Source organism: Sycon ciliatum, chromosome 10 (assembly GCF_964019385.1).
Source record: "Sycon ciliatum chromosome 10, ocSycCili1.1, whole genome shotgun sequence".
Taxonomy (NCBI): Eukaryota; Metazoa; Porifera; class Calcarea; order Leucosolenida; family Sycettidae; genus Sycon; species Sycon ciliatum.
This window is the reverse complement of record NC_088652.1, coordinates 28,158,182-28,175,599: the sequence shown is the minus strand read 5'-3', so window position 1 is coordinate 28,175,599 and position 17,418 is coordinate 28,158,182.

The window sequence follows — 17,418 nt, the reverse complement described above, 5'->3', positions numbered from 1 at the left end:
TAAACGTCTTCAAAAATGATATGATACATGGTAGATGAGTTATCCTGAGATACGGGCAGTGCCCGGTCCCAAGGTGCCCGGATAAGAGACATCCGAGTGTACTGGCATACTATCGTTGGCAGTTCCCAATCTGGAGGGAAAGGTTCAAGGACTCATTGACCGAGTTTGCCAAATAAATTCGCATATCAGGGAAAATCTCCATTGTGGAGAGGTTCAGTAACTTGTTTGCTTCATACGAAATAAGCCAATGGGTGCAGTCTCGTCTCCTGAAAATCTCGTACTTGTATGATTGCAGTGGATAGTACAACGCAGACCAGTGCATTTGTTTACTCGAGTCTGGGTTGTTTGATTTGTGAGTACCGCCGAGATTGCACTGCCCCAAATAAAGTTTCGTGCCGCCAAAGCAAGAATTACGATCTGCAATCTGTTTGTAGTACCTGTAGTACCTGCAAGAATGTGCAGTACATGTATCGTACTTTCTCTGTTGCTGTTTCAGTTGCCGTCATGTTGCTAAAGAAAGGTTCAGTAGAGAGGTTCTGCAAAACGAAAATTCGAACGAAGTTTCACGACAGTCCTTGCGAAAGTGTGTACGAATTTTTGCACAAACTTTGCGTTCTGCACATTCTCGTAGTTTGCGCGGGCCAAGTGCACGTACGCCATGACCCGATCTCACGAAATTTCCTACGACAGTTCATTTCGCGTTCCCTGCAAGTTTCGCTTCCAAAGTTGCGAAAGTTCATGCGAAGTTTCACACTTCATGATATAGAGGGAAAGTTTGTACGCATTTTCGTTTTGCAGAACCTCTCTAGTGACTCTTTTGTTTCATACGAGACGAGTCAATGAGTCGGTGTGGCTTAGAATCTTTCGCTGTAGAAGAAATCTATTTGTATGTCTATTGGAGAAATAATTGTATTCACTGGTTACTCAATCTGCGGACAGAACTGTTTCGTCCTTTGTGGACTCGTCAGCGCAAAAATTTCCAATCAGGCCCGAACGTACCTTGCCAGAGTGCTCAAACTGACAAGTCAGTGAGCTCTGCATAAAGCAAACAGCAAAGGCAAGAGTGCTCAACTGCTACAAGAGCAGGAGCGAAATACTCAATCTGCGGACAGAACTGTTTCGTCCTTTGTGGACTCGTCAGCGCAGCACAGAGGAAATGAGGCCGAACCTGATAGCAATGGAAATAAAAATGTCCAATCAGGCCCGAACGTACCTTGCCAGAGTGCACTGGTTATAACATAGGTTAAGACAAACTCACAGAATAAATACCATCGGTCCCTTGGTGTTCGTCCTAAAGAGGTTCGACTGGATATCATTCATACTCACCAAAAGATGTATAAGATTTTATTATCATGAAGTGCCTTGTTTATCTCTCAGTATCAGTACCTCCAACCATAGCCTTGACCTTTTTATCCTCAGGATCAGTGTAGTTGTTGGAACGAGGTGTCGGACTCAGCAATGTATTTGTTTACATTTTAATACATGTTTATTGTTCCTCCTTTGCTATGCAGCAGGACCTTTGCCAGGCAATGCCAGCACCCTGCCTCGTGACGTTCCAGATACTGAGTATGTGGCTTGATTATTGTAGTTGACGTTGATTTAGTGACTTTGGCAAGTTACTAGTTAGTTTGAGTCGTGTCAAGAAGTCAGGTAGGATTCAATACTAGGCAGTAGTGAAACGTGAGTGGTAGTCTTTGCCGGTTTCTGAGGGTATCCTGGATTTGGTGTGCAGCGCTGTGGAAATGCCTTGCTGTGGAGGTCCCAGCACTGGATGTTGTATCAAGGTACGACCTCGTAGCACGTGCTAAACCTAAAAAAATTCAAAAATTGACTTGGGTCTGTGGGAGTCTGCGAGAGAACGCCCACTCGTTCCGTTGTGACAGATTCCAGGGCCACGTTGAGGGGCCCTACCTCACCACCCATGGCTGCTTCTGGACTTGTTTTAGGTTTGGGTCCCGCGACAGAATGGGCACAAAAATTTGAAAAAAATTGTTAATGCATTTGTTTGGCTCCTGGGTGGCTCGCACACCGTGGCACTATGCCGGAAATTTGAGTTTTTCCGGCCTGGAAATCCTGTCAGTGAGGCGCAAGAACTTGTAAATCATGTCCTGAGGGCCAGCATAGTGGCATAGTGGCAGGAGTGTGTGGTCAAAATTTCACTCAAATCCATTAAGAAACACCAAAGTTACGGTCAATTGAATGCCGTATGAAATTTATGGGTAGGCTGCCCCTTAAGCCAATCACGGTAGAGTGTAAAAGAGAAAACACCTAAAATTTACTAATTATGACTAACAGCACACCAAGGTAACGAGATAATAATTATAGGTTAGTGCGTGGCAGGGAGGGCCTTATGGCTTGTTAGTGCCCGACAGGTTAGCCTGAGGGCCGTAGGCCCGAGGGCTACCCTGAAGGGCACAAACAAGCCATAAGACCCTCCCTACCATGCACTAACTATTTTAGAACGAGGTTACATGCATTATCTCACTTCCATCATGCTTGTGTACCATTATATTGGCTAGTTTGTGGTTTGTGTGCAGAGAGACTTGGTGTGTTATGAAAGAATATTTTCTTCTGGTAAGTTATGGTAACTCAGCACCACTTAGGACTACTAAAAGTAGAATAGAAGCAAAGGAAATGCTGGGCTCTTATTGCGAGCTTCATTCTTATTCATAGCTTGTGGAGCTATTTAGGGGATTTGAGAGCCCCTTGTCGATACCTCTAATGACTTCGATCTTCGGTTTTTATAGGTTTCCGCAAGCTGTTGACAAAGGAAATTCGTACAGATGAAAGAATACGGGAGGCAAAACCGTACACACTTCTGAAATGCGTAGCTTTTAGTAGTACACCGTACATTTTATGCAGAGTTCATTATCTGCACCGTACTATAATGCATACAGGGAGTTCTACGCACCAGTTTAGAGTATATTCAGCGGGCTTTAAACTAATCCAAGGCCCTCGACGCGTCATCAAGAGTAGTAAAATAACGATTGAGCGGGCTTTAAACTCTGATAAGGCCCTTGGCGGGAATGTCGCTGATTGGTCGTTTCCTGGACAACGAGACAGACCTCGTTCTAATAATAGATACAGGTAGACTCCCTCTAATTCGAATACGGTATAATTCGAACATTCCGTGTAATTCGAACTTTTTCGTCGTACCGATCTTCTGCAAGTCACTTCAAGTCAAAATCGAATGCATAATTCGAAGTACGAAAAGTGCGCCGGTTGGATAATTCGAACCCAGTCTTCGTACAGAAGAGCTCTTTACAGTACATTGGCTATGTCCTTTGAACGCTTATTTCGAAGTGAGATTGAGTTGCTATCCTTGTAATTCGAAGTTCATTCTTTTCTCCTTCTCTAGCCAAGAGTAGCTCAAAAATCGATCGATGGTCCGCTGCAGGATCGACTATAGCGTTCAAGAAACCCACCTTCTCTCGAAATTTGATTCAAGCCCGTGCGAGGCAAATTGCAAAGGTTTGATTGAAGACGACTTCTTCCAGGTGGCTGACTCTCTTCGCAGATCTCGATGGCCTTTCTTACCGCGCCAGCTCGTGCGCGGAGATGTTGGCGCACAACAACACTATTGTCGTAAATATTGTCTATGCCTTTGCTCCACTTCCGTTCTTCAGAACGACGTGCTGCTGTCCAACGGCCTTTCATGACGCGGATTAGGCAGCGCAGTTCTTTTCCGTTGAAATAGTTTCAGGAAAGCTGCAGTGACTGACAACTATGTTACTAAAGTTACTTCTTCGCTAGAAGATGAAGATAATGTCAAAATGATTTTGTGTCGATCCAGTGTTTTGATGATCCGTTGTACATGACCGCGTACCGGTACGACCACCTACATGTATGTTTCGTTGATGCAAATAAAAATGTGCAAAAAATATTCAGCATGCGATTTCAAGCATTTTGACATACATATCAGTGCATGGGGCTGCATTTGGATAATTAGAAGTTCCCGATAATTCGAAGTTAGGGCCTGGCAATTTGAGGTTCGAATTAAAGGGAGTCTACCTGTAGTGCGACAAGGTACAAAACTGACAAGGATATTGAGACATTTGACTACACCTAGCCGCGGCTCAGGTGCGTAAAGTTCCAAAGAGGGAAAGGAATGCGTCGCGAAAATGTCCGTTGTGCTAGTAATATTACCTGGTGCTCTGATGGAGTGAGTGCCAATATTACCCATGCTCTCTGAGTGTACAGCAGGGAGTAGTAATATACCGGTATTTTACAACTCCCCAATGTAGAGTGTGTGTCAGGTGCTAACCGGACGGGTGTCAAGTGCTAATATTATTGCTCCAAACCTGCATCAAAGTTACATGTATGCCATTCCTCAGCTTGGCTGCATGAAATCTCTCAACTCCGTAAACTTCTTTAAAAAGAAGTTTACGGAGTTGGCAGAAGTTTGACGCAGCCAAGCTGAGGAGTGGCATACATGTAGCACCACTGACCAATGTCTGGTATACTCGACACAAAGTTTTTAATACAATCAGCAAAATGTCTGGTATAAGACTATAGTCTAGTATTGCTGCTCAATGAAATCCAGTCGCGTCACTCAAGTACGCGCCGGACGTTGCCAACACTGGGCTGCGAGATGATGCAAGGCGCAACACTTGAGTGACGTGACTGGATTTCACCATTGAGTAGCACTGTGGTTAAAGTCCTGTGATGTCAAGCAACGAGCCTCAGTCTTGTCTGTAACACTGTGATGTCAAGCAACGAGCCTCAGTCTTGTCTGTAACACTGTGATGTCAAGCAACGAGCCTCAGTCTTGTCTACGAATGTCCCGACATGTGCTGGTTTTAATGTACATGTTCTTGTCTGTAACACTGTGATGACAAACGGCTAGTCTCAGTCTTGTCTGTAACACTGTGATGACAAACGGCTAGTCTCAGTCTTGTCTGTAACAATGTGATGACAAACGGCTAGTCTCAGTCTTGTCTGTAACACTGTGATGACAAACGGCTAGTCTCAGTCTTGTCTGTAACACTGTGATGACAAACGGCTAGTCTCAGTCTTGTCTGTAACACTGTGATGACAAACGGCTAGTCTCAGTCTTGTCTGTAACACTGTGATGACAAACGGCTAGTCCCAGTCTTGTCTGTAACACTGTGATGACAAACGGCTAGTCTCAGTCTTGTCTGTAACACTGTGATGACAAACGGCTAGTCTCAGTCTTGTCTGTAACACTGTGATGACAAACGGCTAGTCTCAGTCTTGTCTGTAACACTGTGATGACAAACGGCTAGTCTCAGTCTTGTCTGTAACACTGTGATGACAAACGGCTAGTCTCAGGCCTGGCTGTTTCCGTGTGCTGGTTTCGACGGTCTTGTCGGCAATACCGCCGTTTTACTTACGTCGTCTCGTGGCCGTGACGCACCAGTTGTTGTCATGGATACTGTGGGTTCACGTCACCGTGGTCAAAGCAGCACCACGCCACAGCGTCTGATTCGCGGCAGTCATGTGATCGTTGACCCGGCAACCATCTTGACTGACGAAGAAATGCGCCGCGAGGATAAGTACAGCGAGGAGACCATGCTGGACTTAGTGACCAATCGCGTGGCCATGCTGGAATTTCTAGCACGACGACGTCTTATCCCAAACACCCTCGAGTGTCGTCGGTGTATTGAGCGTGGTGATGGCACGCGCAGGATGAAATTGCAACATCGCCTAGCGGCACAAAGCGGCGCTCGTTGGCTGTGCACGAACTGTAGGGCGGTTCGAGCCGTCGGGACAACGTCCGCGTTCCATAGCGGCGGGCTATCAATGGACAACGCCGCCGCCGCCGAGGAGGGTGGCTTTGAGGTGGTTGTTAGCGTCTTCTCCTGCGTCTTCTTCTTTGGGTCGATAGGCACAATGCTCCGACTGCGGCAGGCCGCTTGCATAACCGACGCTCAAGTTCAGCGCTGCCTTGACTGGCTAAGCGAATCGAGCATTCGCGTCATGAAGGAGATTATTGGTTTCAATCTAGGAGCGTTTGGAAAGCCCGATGATGCAAGGACTGTGGCAATAGATGTCGTTCGCATTCGTTCTGAGCCCGTCTTTGTTCTGGTGGAGACCGGCACAGGCCGATGCATAGCCGTTACGTTGCAATCGTACGGGCAGCGGCGTTTTGACAGGCTGCTGGAACATTGGTGTTCTCCACACGCGGTGGTCACGTTTCGTAGCTCTGTGTTCCATCCGCACCTCTTGTTCGCCTCGGACATGGCCTGCATCGATGTGGAGAGTGCGGAGGTTCGATGCAGCACCTACCTTTACGAGGACCATGACCGTGTTGTAGGGAAGGTACATAAGCAAGCGGTCCTACACGAGTGGTTTGTACTCCGATGCGGACTTGACGCTAGCGTTAGCTTGGAAGGCCGCCTGGCTATGTTCACCGTGCGCATGAACTGGCCAATACTGTGTGGTGCTGAGACGTGGGGTGCACATCTTGTAATGTTACGTACCTTGTTCTGCAGAACACTGTAGATAATAATTTGTACGCTCCAAATGTTATCCCTGGCCTAAGTGCCCGCACACAGCATTACACAGGCTCTATATTGTTATTCTAGTAGTGAAGGAACTGAAGTACAAGGAAAGAGAGCTCGCATTCTCGGACGTCTAGTCCAGCACAGCAAGCATGCAAAACAGCCCCGAGCCAGGCACGCATGCAACACAGCCCCGAGCCAGGGACGTCTAGTCCAGCACAGCACGCATGCAAAACAGCCCCGAGCCAGGCACGCATGCGCCTTATTGCATCTATGTATACAGCAGCAACGCAGCATTTCACGGGGGACTTCTAGAAGGCCAAACCGTCCACACTCGTCAGTACTCATTACTCGGTCATTAGTCTTGTCTTGTCTCCCCTGCAAGATGCGTTGTCGGCGTGGCCATTGCTCCGAGACCAGTGGCAGTGGTCGTATGAGCCGCACAGACTGCATCCACAACCTGTCCCCACTGTTGCCACTGTCCCTACTGTCCCCACTGTTGCCATTTACTCTACTGAGTTCAGTTAGCCCTGGAGGCCTCAAGTGATGTTCTGATGATACGCTTTTGACCAGGGAGTCGTAAAATACCGACTTTACGACTCCCTGCTTTTGACTTCCCTCCGCGTCTAGGACAGCACACATACATATGTGGGTAATTATTTTACAGGTCTTGTTTTAACTGGTTAGCGCCAGACGGTGCGCTTGTGACGATGTGACGTTCCGGTATGTGTACAAGCAAGAGTAGGCAAACTCTTGTACAACTACAAGTCATGTACAAGTTGTGACATATAATTATTATTAGATAAACCTTGTTTTAGTTCACACATGTATTGTTGTTGGTTGACAGCATGCAACAAGATGGAGGAGACTGGGGCTCTACCAACCGTGGATGGTTGTAGAAAGGTCACTGTTTCCGAACACGGTGGTCTCCACCTTGTTACATGCTGTCAACCAACAGCAGTGTACTTGTTTATACATATTACCAAGAGTATAATTATAACCCCCAAGAGTATAATTATAACCCCCAAGAGTATAATTATAACCCCCAAGAGTATAATTATAACCCCAAGAGTATAATTATAACCCCCAAGAGTATAATTATAACGTACATGTGTTGACGAGTTGGTGAAGACCAAATGGACTGAGCGTGCGATACAATTCAGCACCGGCAGTATTGGTGGAATCTGTCGAACACCATGACGTGTGCTTGCTGTTAAAATCACCTGTCAAGATAACGTGTGAAGATGAAAGAGGAAGAGTAATGAGTACGTCTTCGAGAGTCTGGCAGTACCTTGCCAAGCCAACAGATATAGCAAGGAACTGCCAGACTCTCGAAGACGTACTCATTACTCTTCCTCTTTCATCTTCTCACGTTATCTTGACAGGTGATTTTAACAGCAAGCACACGTCATGGTGTTCGACAGATTCCACCAATACTGCCGGTGCTGAATTGTATCGCACGCTCAGTCCATTTGGTCTTCACCAACTCGTCAACACATGTACATACACGTCACCCTCTGGTGTCCAAGCCTGCTTGGATTTGGTGTTTAGTAACCGTGCCAATCTCTCGTCTTGCGTCGAAACTGACTCTGGGCGCCTCAGACCATGCCATTGTGTACTGCCAGTTCGACATCCCCCTGCCTCAGTCTCCCCGCGAAACAACGTCTCAAGCTCGGGAGCCTAACCCTATGTCTTTCGATCTTCGGCACGTCACACCTGCTGTGTGGGAGGCGGTCAATGCAGACTTAGACTCAGTACCTTGGAACTCATTAATATCCTCAGACGTGGACAGTGCACTTAGTAACCTGCACAGTGTCCTGCAGACTGTGCTGTCCAAGTATGTTCCCCTTCATAGCCCACGCAAACCAAATCGAACTCCCTCAACCCCAGGGTCTACGCGCAAATATCATCCATGGGTTTCCACTGAACTACGCAAGGCTATCAAGTTGAAGCGTGACCCATTCAGCCTCTCCAAGAAATTCCCTACGGACTACAACCTATCAGCATATAAGGAACAGCGGAACCAGGTGAGACATCTCTCCCGCTGGTGCCACTGCCAGTACATTCGTTCAATCAAAACAACACTTACCTCAGGCAGCACTACGCTTCACCAGTTTGTCCGCAGTCAGCGATCGCACAAAGTAAAACCTGGCATCCCTGACATTGCAAGCCCTGATGGGCTGCTGGTGTCTGACAGCTTCCAAAAAGCAACCATCCTCAACAAGCAGTTTACCTCTGTCGCAGTGCCTGATGACCCGCGTTTAGTAATACCCCCTCTCCAATATGACACTTGTCTTACTCGCCAATTCACCCGCGTTCATATCACTACAGCAGATGTTCGTAAAGCCATCTCAAACCTGAAATCTGGGAAAGCGCCAGGGCTAGATGGTAATACGAACAATATGATAAAGAAGCTAGTTCCTGCGATTTCTTTTCCACTTAGCCGCCTATTTAACCTCTCCTTTACCACAGGCAAGTTCCCTACCGACTGGAAACTGGCCAAAATTGTGCCTATTTACACTTTAATTTAGTGCAAAGGCAGCAAATCTCAAGCTAGTAACTATTGCCCAATTTCCCTCCTGTCCTGTATTTCCAAACTTTGCGAACGGCTCTTCTTCAATCAATTATATAATCATATTTCTCCTGCTCTGGATCCCGCGCAATCTGGGTTTCGTCGTGGTGACTCGACCGCTCTACAGCTCACCAAGCTGATCCAAAACATTGCCGACCATCGTCATATGGGGCGGAAAGTTGCCATGTGCTTTTTCAACCTCGAGAAAGCTTTCGACATCGTGTGGCACCGTGCATTACTTGCTAAACTCTCCAAAGTTTTCGGTGTGTGTGTGACTCAGCGCTGGAGTGGATTACGGACTACCTATCCGACAGAACGCAAGTTGTCTTTGTAGGTGGACTTCTCTCAGATGCTTCACCTGTTCTGTCCGGAGTGCCCCAGGGATCCATCCTAGGGCCCCTCCTTTTCCTAGTGTATATAAATGATCTTCCCAGTCATGTTGAAGGTGTGTCCTTATTTGCTGACGATACTGCACTGCTCCGGTTCAATGAGTGGCTAGACAGGCTGCGAGACAGTCTCCAGCGCGGTATCAACGAAGTCCATCAGTGGATGACTACCTGGAGACTAAGACCTAATATCGCCAAAACTGAGATATTATTCCTGCTGATTTCGGAGCCAACCTATGCATTCACTCTTCCCGGATCCCTCACAGACCTCACAGTGGTAAAACAACACAAACATCTTGGTTTGGTCATTGACTCAGACTTATCGTTCAGTAGACATGTCGACTATATCTGTAGCAAAGTCAGTAAAGCTGTTGGCTACCTCGTGTCTCACTGCTCCCACCTACCGCTTGAATGCATTCGCCTTTTTATCATTGCTATATTCTCCCCATTTGTCTCTATTGTTCAACCGCCTGGTCATCCCTATTAAGTAAATCGTTAATGAGTACCCTGGAAGTCCACAATAAGAGGATACTCAAAGTCCTTTTCCGCAAACCATCATACTTTCCTTCTGCCGAGCTGTATGATATGTTTAACACCTTCCCTACCTCTAGTCAAGCGGATCGAAAACTGTGTATTGTTGTTCATTCTATTCGTCTTGACAAAGCCCCGCCACACTTGCGTAAATATAACTGGTTTCTTCCCACTCGTCCTACGCGCAATCCCTGCACTTTACCTAAAGCCCGAACCTCAGCTTATACCAGATCTCCGTTTTTCGCTGCCTATTCTCTCTGGCTGGCCCTGCCTCTATCAGTAAAATCGTCTTGTACGCTAAAGGATTTCAAGGCCAACATGAAGCTCGTGTTCTAATAACTGCTAATTCTTCATCCAGATTTGTTTCTCTTTGCCTCCAGTAATGTGTAATATTTATTTATTTTTGCTTTGTTTTTGTTTACAGCCATGGCTGGCTACCGCCCCCCTCCCTCCATATTGGCCTATATTCTCTCCCCACGGGAAGGTGAAATAAATAAATAAATAACCCCCAAGAGTATAATTATAACCCCCAAGAGTATAAATATAACCCCCCAAGAGTATAATTATAACCCCCAAGAGTATAATATTATAACCCCCCCCCCCCCCCCCAAGAGTGTGCAACTCCTGACACCCTTTCTATGGGGTTCGCCGACGGCGAAAACTCACATCACGTGGTGTAGTGTCCCAGTTGTACGTTTCCAGCCCGTTTTTAGCAAGCAGCGGAGTAATAAAAAAATCTCCCTCTCTGACAGAAACTCACTGTGTGTATGCAAATCCCCAGCATGATCATAGCAGATATTCGGATTGCGCGCACGCTATCCTTTGTTTGTACGTAGTACGAATGTACCTCAGCCACGTGATGTGAGTTTTCGCCGTCGGAGACATAATTATGGCTATGCAGAGCTGCACACTCTTGGGAAGTTATACATGTACATGTATACTCTTACAAGTGTAGGCTTAGGGCAGAGCAGTAGTGGGTAAGCAGTACACAATAGCCACACATTTTTCATCAAGAATATCTAACCCTTATGTAACATGCACGGGGGGGGGGGGGTCTAAGGCTAGCGGAGTCACTACCCACACTTACTGAACACACACGTAGCTACAGTCCATTCATCGGAAACTGGCCCGCTGGCTTTTGAAAGTCGGATTTGGGCCGAATCGAGGATCAAAAACCCACTTTAAATCTCAAAAATCTGGGTTTTGGATCTGCTTCTCCTAGCCGATCACATGACTGTGTGTCCTTGGTTGCTCCTTTCTTATCATGGGGAGTGCACCATACCAAGAGTACACGAACAATAGTTTATGTACTCTTGACCATACGTACAGCAGTGTGCTCAGGCGCGTGCCCCGTATGGGTTCCTGGGTGCCCCGAACCCCTCTTTCTCAAAAATCTGGGTTTTGGATCTGCTTCTCCATACATTTTGCCATGGCATACCTGTCCTAATTTTCTAAAACCTGGCTGAATTTCTATTTCCCCGTTCTTGGACTTGTGTAGCCTCAAATGTGGCAAGGAGTAATTGCACGGGTCACACAATGCAGGATGCACAGTCAACTTCGCTAATAACGACTCCGGATATAACGACAATTCGCGAATAGCGACAGAATTTTCATGCCCAGAGCAAAGTCCCATCCAACTGTAGCATATAATGAGACTTTGGGTATAACGACACTTCGAGAATATGGACACTTTTCTGATGCCCCGCCGGGTGTCGTTATAAGCGAAGTTGACTGTACTGTTATTTTCACGATATCTACAACTATGTGAGAGAGATACCAAAAAGTTAGGGTGCCAGTTTCCAATGAATGGACTGTAGAGCTTACTCCGGCAGCACGGCCTGGAGACGAGTTTAGGAAGTAACAAGAATAAGACAAACTGCAACAACTGAACTGCAACTGAACTAGAACTGCAACTGAACTGCAACTGAACTAAAACTGAACTAAAACTGAAGTAAAACTGAACTAAAACTGACACAATCAGAGCTAGGAAAAGGTTTCATAGCCAGCGATAAGAGGGAGGGGGAGGGGGAGGGGGAGGGGGAGGGGGAGGGGGAGAGGGAGAGGGAGAGGGAGAGAGAGAGGGAGAGAGAGAGGGAGAGAGAGAGGAGAGAGAGAGAGAGAGAGAGAGAGAGAGAGAGAGAGAGAGAGAGAGAGAGAGAGAGAGAGAGAGAGAGAGAGAAGGACACATATCATGACACACACACACACACACACACACACACACACGGGCAGAAGATATTTCATGTTACACACCCTGTAAAGAAACGGGCCTCCATCACGGTTAATCTGTCCCTCCAGGAATCCGCGGACAGAAAGTTGAAATTCTGCGCAGAATTCTGCGGCACAAATCGCTACATTATGCGGCGGATAGCGTGAATTCTGCGGCAACACTGCGGTATTTCTGCGGCGCTGCACCGGCGAAAAGACATGGCTATATGCTATGTACAAGTACCAATAAAAAATTTAGTGTTCGAAAACACACGATAGGCTCAATACAGTAACGAAGAAAACTGGTACAGTTGCTGTACTGTCCATTGTGCCCTGCACCTGCACATTATGCACTTTCTCGACTTTGAATGGAACAAAATAGCGACAGGACACTGCACTGTGCATGTGCATGAATATGAAGCGCGTGCTCGCATTGCCCCCAAACCGTGATTTTTCACGATTCCGCGGTGAAAACTGTGAATTCCACGGGATATTAAAAGAAACATGAATTCCGCGCATTTTACCGCGGCCGCGGAATCGCGGATTCCTGGAGGGACAGGTTAGTGCCTCTGGCTGAGCTTATTGTCTGAGCTCAGGCAAAGGCAGAACAAAATTCACCCTTCCCTCAAAGCATCTGTGTCCAGTGCACTAGGAAAGAGACTTCCATTATCTTATTGAACAGCAAGCATGTGCACACACACACACACATACACCCACGCACACACACACACACACACACACACACACACACCCACACACACACACACACACGCACACACACACACACACACACACACACACACACACACACACATACACACACGCACACACACACACACACACACACACACACGCACACACATAATTGCAGCATTGGGTAATTGTACATAAGTGTTCTGTCATTTCGCCTACTACCGTAACGTACCACCAGAGCGTCTCGTCTCGCGAGCGTGCCCCGCCTTGATTTTACAGCCAGGGAAATAAAAATCGTATGGCAGAGTGCAACGAAGTGTGTATGGTGTGAGAACCTAAGGTCACACTTAGCAGGTTTTGTGTGGAGCTCGTGTATGCTCGAAGATAACTTAAGGGATTAGGGATTGACTCCACAACGAGCAATGTATGTACAGTGCGTATCGGTTATAGCGTGGTCGTGTAAAAGAATATACTGCCTACAAGAAGGAACTCACGTTTTTCATAATCATAACACGGGTTTCAAGCGCACTTTTATTCTTACAAGCAATTTTATCGCATAGTAGAATATATCGGTCCTAAGAATGGACTTTGTGTGGCAAAACATGCCAGATTAGTACAAAGTATATCGCCTGTAGTACTTGAAGTAATAACATCTGTCCCATGCAGTTCTGATCTGACTCGCGTTGCGTCGTAGTGCTGCAGGTTCAACTGTTGTGGTCATGTAACTCATGTTGGATAGCCACATGGTAAGCCTATGGGACTACGACCAGCCGCTTGCACAGTAGCACTACGTTCACACTTCTTTCCGTCTGTTCAGGTTCTTTCTTTGTTTTGCTGATGCTGATGATTCACATTTGCATTGTTCTTACCTGCTGAGCTTGCCCCCCACTGAATAGATGTAGTATTATCACCTTTTTCTGTTTCGCTCTTTTCACCTTCTTTCACTTTAATTTGTCCATATAAGCAAGTATTTCCCATTCCATTGTTACGTAGATTCACTGATAATAATAATTTTTTTTTAAAGAAAGAAGTGCAAGCCTCTTTTACGGGCATCAGTACCCCAAAAATCTGTCCTACAAAAAACAAAGGAACAAGAACAAAGGAACAAGAAAAACAAGAAAGACGAAGTACAAAGAATCCCCCAAAAAGAGGGGAGAACGGGATGAAAGAGGACCGGAGAGCGGCAAACCCCAGGAGGACTTAGCGTCACGTAGTGGCGGGAATGCGGGCCTCCACAGAAACAGCATCCACATCCGCCGCCAGACCAGGTGCACGGAATGCACGGCGACTCCCACGAACCATCAGGACGGAGTCGCGGACAAGGCTGAAAGCCAGGTCCGTCCGCAGCTTTCCCATCACGAGGGGATAAGGCTGCGAGAGCTCGGTGGAGAGCTTCGTTCCGAGCAGCTTCAGGAACCGGGTGGCCTCCTTCGCCAGGGCACCAGCAGAAGACAGGACGATCGGGGTGAACGACGCGTGCTCAACTTCCCGGATCCGGGCACCGTATGCCGACTGCTTCTGACGCTCGTGCCATTGGAACACCTCAGCCAGCGGGCGAGATCGGTACGACTGTGCGTTGGGATAGAACACCCTTACATCAAAAAATGCATCAGTCTGTACCGACCAAAACCCCCTGGCCCTGATGTCCGGTCTGGCGTCGTCCGCAGTGAGCAGGGCAGGACCATGGTCAAACGTGCGGACCGTCGGTAGAGGTTGCAGCGGTGGCTCCAGCTGCACATCCTCAGACACTTGAGAAAGAAGTTGGCCCAGGTAGTTGCGGACATGGTTGTGCCGGTGGATGGGATAGCCGCCCAACTTGCAGATCATTGCGTGGTCGATGGTGAACGGCCGGCCGCATGGACACTCGGTAGGTGAACCGTGGATGGTGAGGCCATACCGAATGCATAGGGCATCAACGAAGGACCGCCGGTCGAGGGAGTACCCATGCTCGCGAACAGGAAGACAGGTCAGCCATGCACCTGTTCCCTTGGCCTGGAGGTGCTCCAGAAGCATTGGTGGTAGGGCCTCTGGACCAGCACGGCGGAGACTTAACATGGCGCATGCGTGGCCTCTCTCCGCTGGGAGCTTGAGCACGTCTTGGCGTTTGATCTGATCCATCGCACTGACCGAGTGCGATAAGGTGATTCAGACGCTTCTGAATCTCGAATATACCGTAGGCGACTAATGCAGCCACTGCGCATAGCCCGAACATGACGAAAAGAAAAACCATCCTCTTGCTACCAGTGTAACAGTCCAACTAACTTCAGTAGTCATTCTTGGAATAAGCAATGATCCTTGCCATAATGCATTCTTATATGCATGAACAAGCAATGATGGACATAACACCTAACAGCAGCAGCGTGATAATAGCAGGTGATAAGTGTATCCTATTCCTAGTGTTAGTAGTAACAGTGAATCTGTTACAACTAACTTCAGTAGTCATTCTTGGAATAAGCAATAATAATAATAATAATAATAATACTTGTAATAATAATAATAATCTGGGATGACGACTACACCATAGCTCAGTGGTTAGAGCATCGCTGGCTACAAGCGAGGGTCCCTGATTCGAGTCCTGGTGGTGACAGTCAATTTTTTCTTCAGACTTTTCCCGTGTCTCTTTCCCTCAAACCAGTTAATAATAATAATAATAATAATAATAATAATGTAAAAGAGAAAAGGACATATGGATACGAGTTTAGAGTAACTCTCCATCACTGTAACATGATACTATATACAGTCAGAAAGTGCAATAACTAGGCACAAAACTGACAGAGTACTGAGACATCCGACGTCCTGACACCTAACTTTAACACATCTCTCATGTTACAGTGATGGAGAGTTACTCTAAACTCGTATCCATATGTCCTTTTCTCTTTTACATTTATTTATGGCTCAACATCCGAGTTTCAAATAATAATAATAATAATAATAACTTTATTAGGATGACCCAAAGGCTGACCGCCTATCGTGGGGTCCGTCGCATTGAAGGATGATGGGTGATGATTGTAACAAGAAAACAGTTCTGAACGAATCCTCGCTTTCCCTTCCTTGTGTGCCTTGCGATAATCGTACAACATTTTACACATACATGTAATTGTTATTATTATTATGTCTCCTTTATTCACTTCTTTCGAAGGCGATAAGCCAGACCCACCGGGAAATATTTCCATGGGTGGGACAGCAAAAAGAAAGTGAAAAAATAAAAAAGCCAAAAACCAAATGGACAAGAAATAGGGGAAGGAAGAGGAAGAAAGGAAAGAAACTCAATCCAAACTCCAACATCAAAACAATAATAAAGAATTTGCAACGACAGGTATTGTACAAAGACAGGTATTGTACAAATGATAAGGACGTTGATGTTATGGGGATTACAAAGGAAATATCTTTATCAGTCGTTATTCAAGTCAAGTTATTATTATTATTATAATAATATGAAGTAGTGGTTGCGACCTCGGCGATGATTTGTAAGAAAAGGGTTTGCTCCCCACACCGGAGCTCGCGCTATTCCGCCGACTTTACTTGACACTTGACTGACTCACGACTGCCATCCAGAGCACACGAGAAGTCCATCGAACCTTCGACTCGGCAAACCTGCAAGTAAAGTCGGCGGAATAGCGCGAGCTCCGGTGTGGGGAGCAAACCCTTTTCTTATTATAATAATATTATAATAATAATTTAAATTTGAGACTCGGGTATTGAGCCAATAATAAAAGTAGAAAGGAAAAGGACATATGGAAACGAGTGTCAGGACGTCGAATGTCTCAGTACTCTGTCAGTTTTGTGCCTAGTTGTTGCACTTTCTGACTGTATATAGTATCTAGTTACAGTGGTGGAGAGTTACTCTTAACTCGTTTCCATAATTATGTCCTTTTCCTTTCTACTTTTAATAATTTAAATAATAATAATAGTAACTTTTCCTTTCTACTTTTATTATTGGCTCAATACCCGAGTTTCAAATAATATTATTGTTTTCACTAGTTTGAGGGAAAGATACAAACGGGAAAAGTCTGAAGAAAAAATTGACTGTCACCACCAGGACTCGAACCAGGGACCCTCGCTTGTAGCTAGCGATGCTCTAACCACTGAGCTATGGTGTAGTCGTCATCCCAGCAAAGACTGTTCAACATTTTCTTCAGACTTCGTAACTCACACTTCCTGTGAATCCACACAGGCGGGTGGGACGCAGCCCTCACTGTACCCACACACTTCACTTACACTCTAGCACGCGGGGAGTCCCAAGTCATAAAATCTTCACTAGTTTGAGGGAAAGAGACAAACGGGAAAAGTCTGAAGAAAAAATATTATTATTATTATTAAAAAGCTTCCGTGGAGATAAAAATGTAATCAACGCAATAAATAGAGTAAGCTGCGCACTCAGTACAAACACCATAAGCAAAACTTGTTTTCATGTATATAAAGAAGCTTGTTCCTAAACGTTTTCGTCGCCTTCTCATCAGAGGATTACTGGCAAATCAACAAAAGCTCTTAACTCAATATATATACGCACAATGCAAGTAATAATTTAGACCCTAACTAGCGCGATAAAATGTGTTGTCACCTG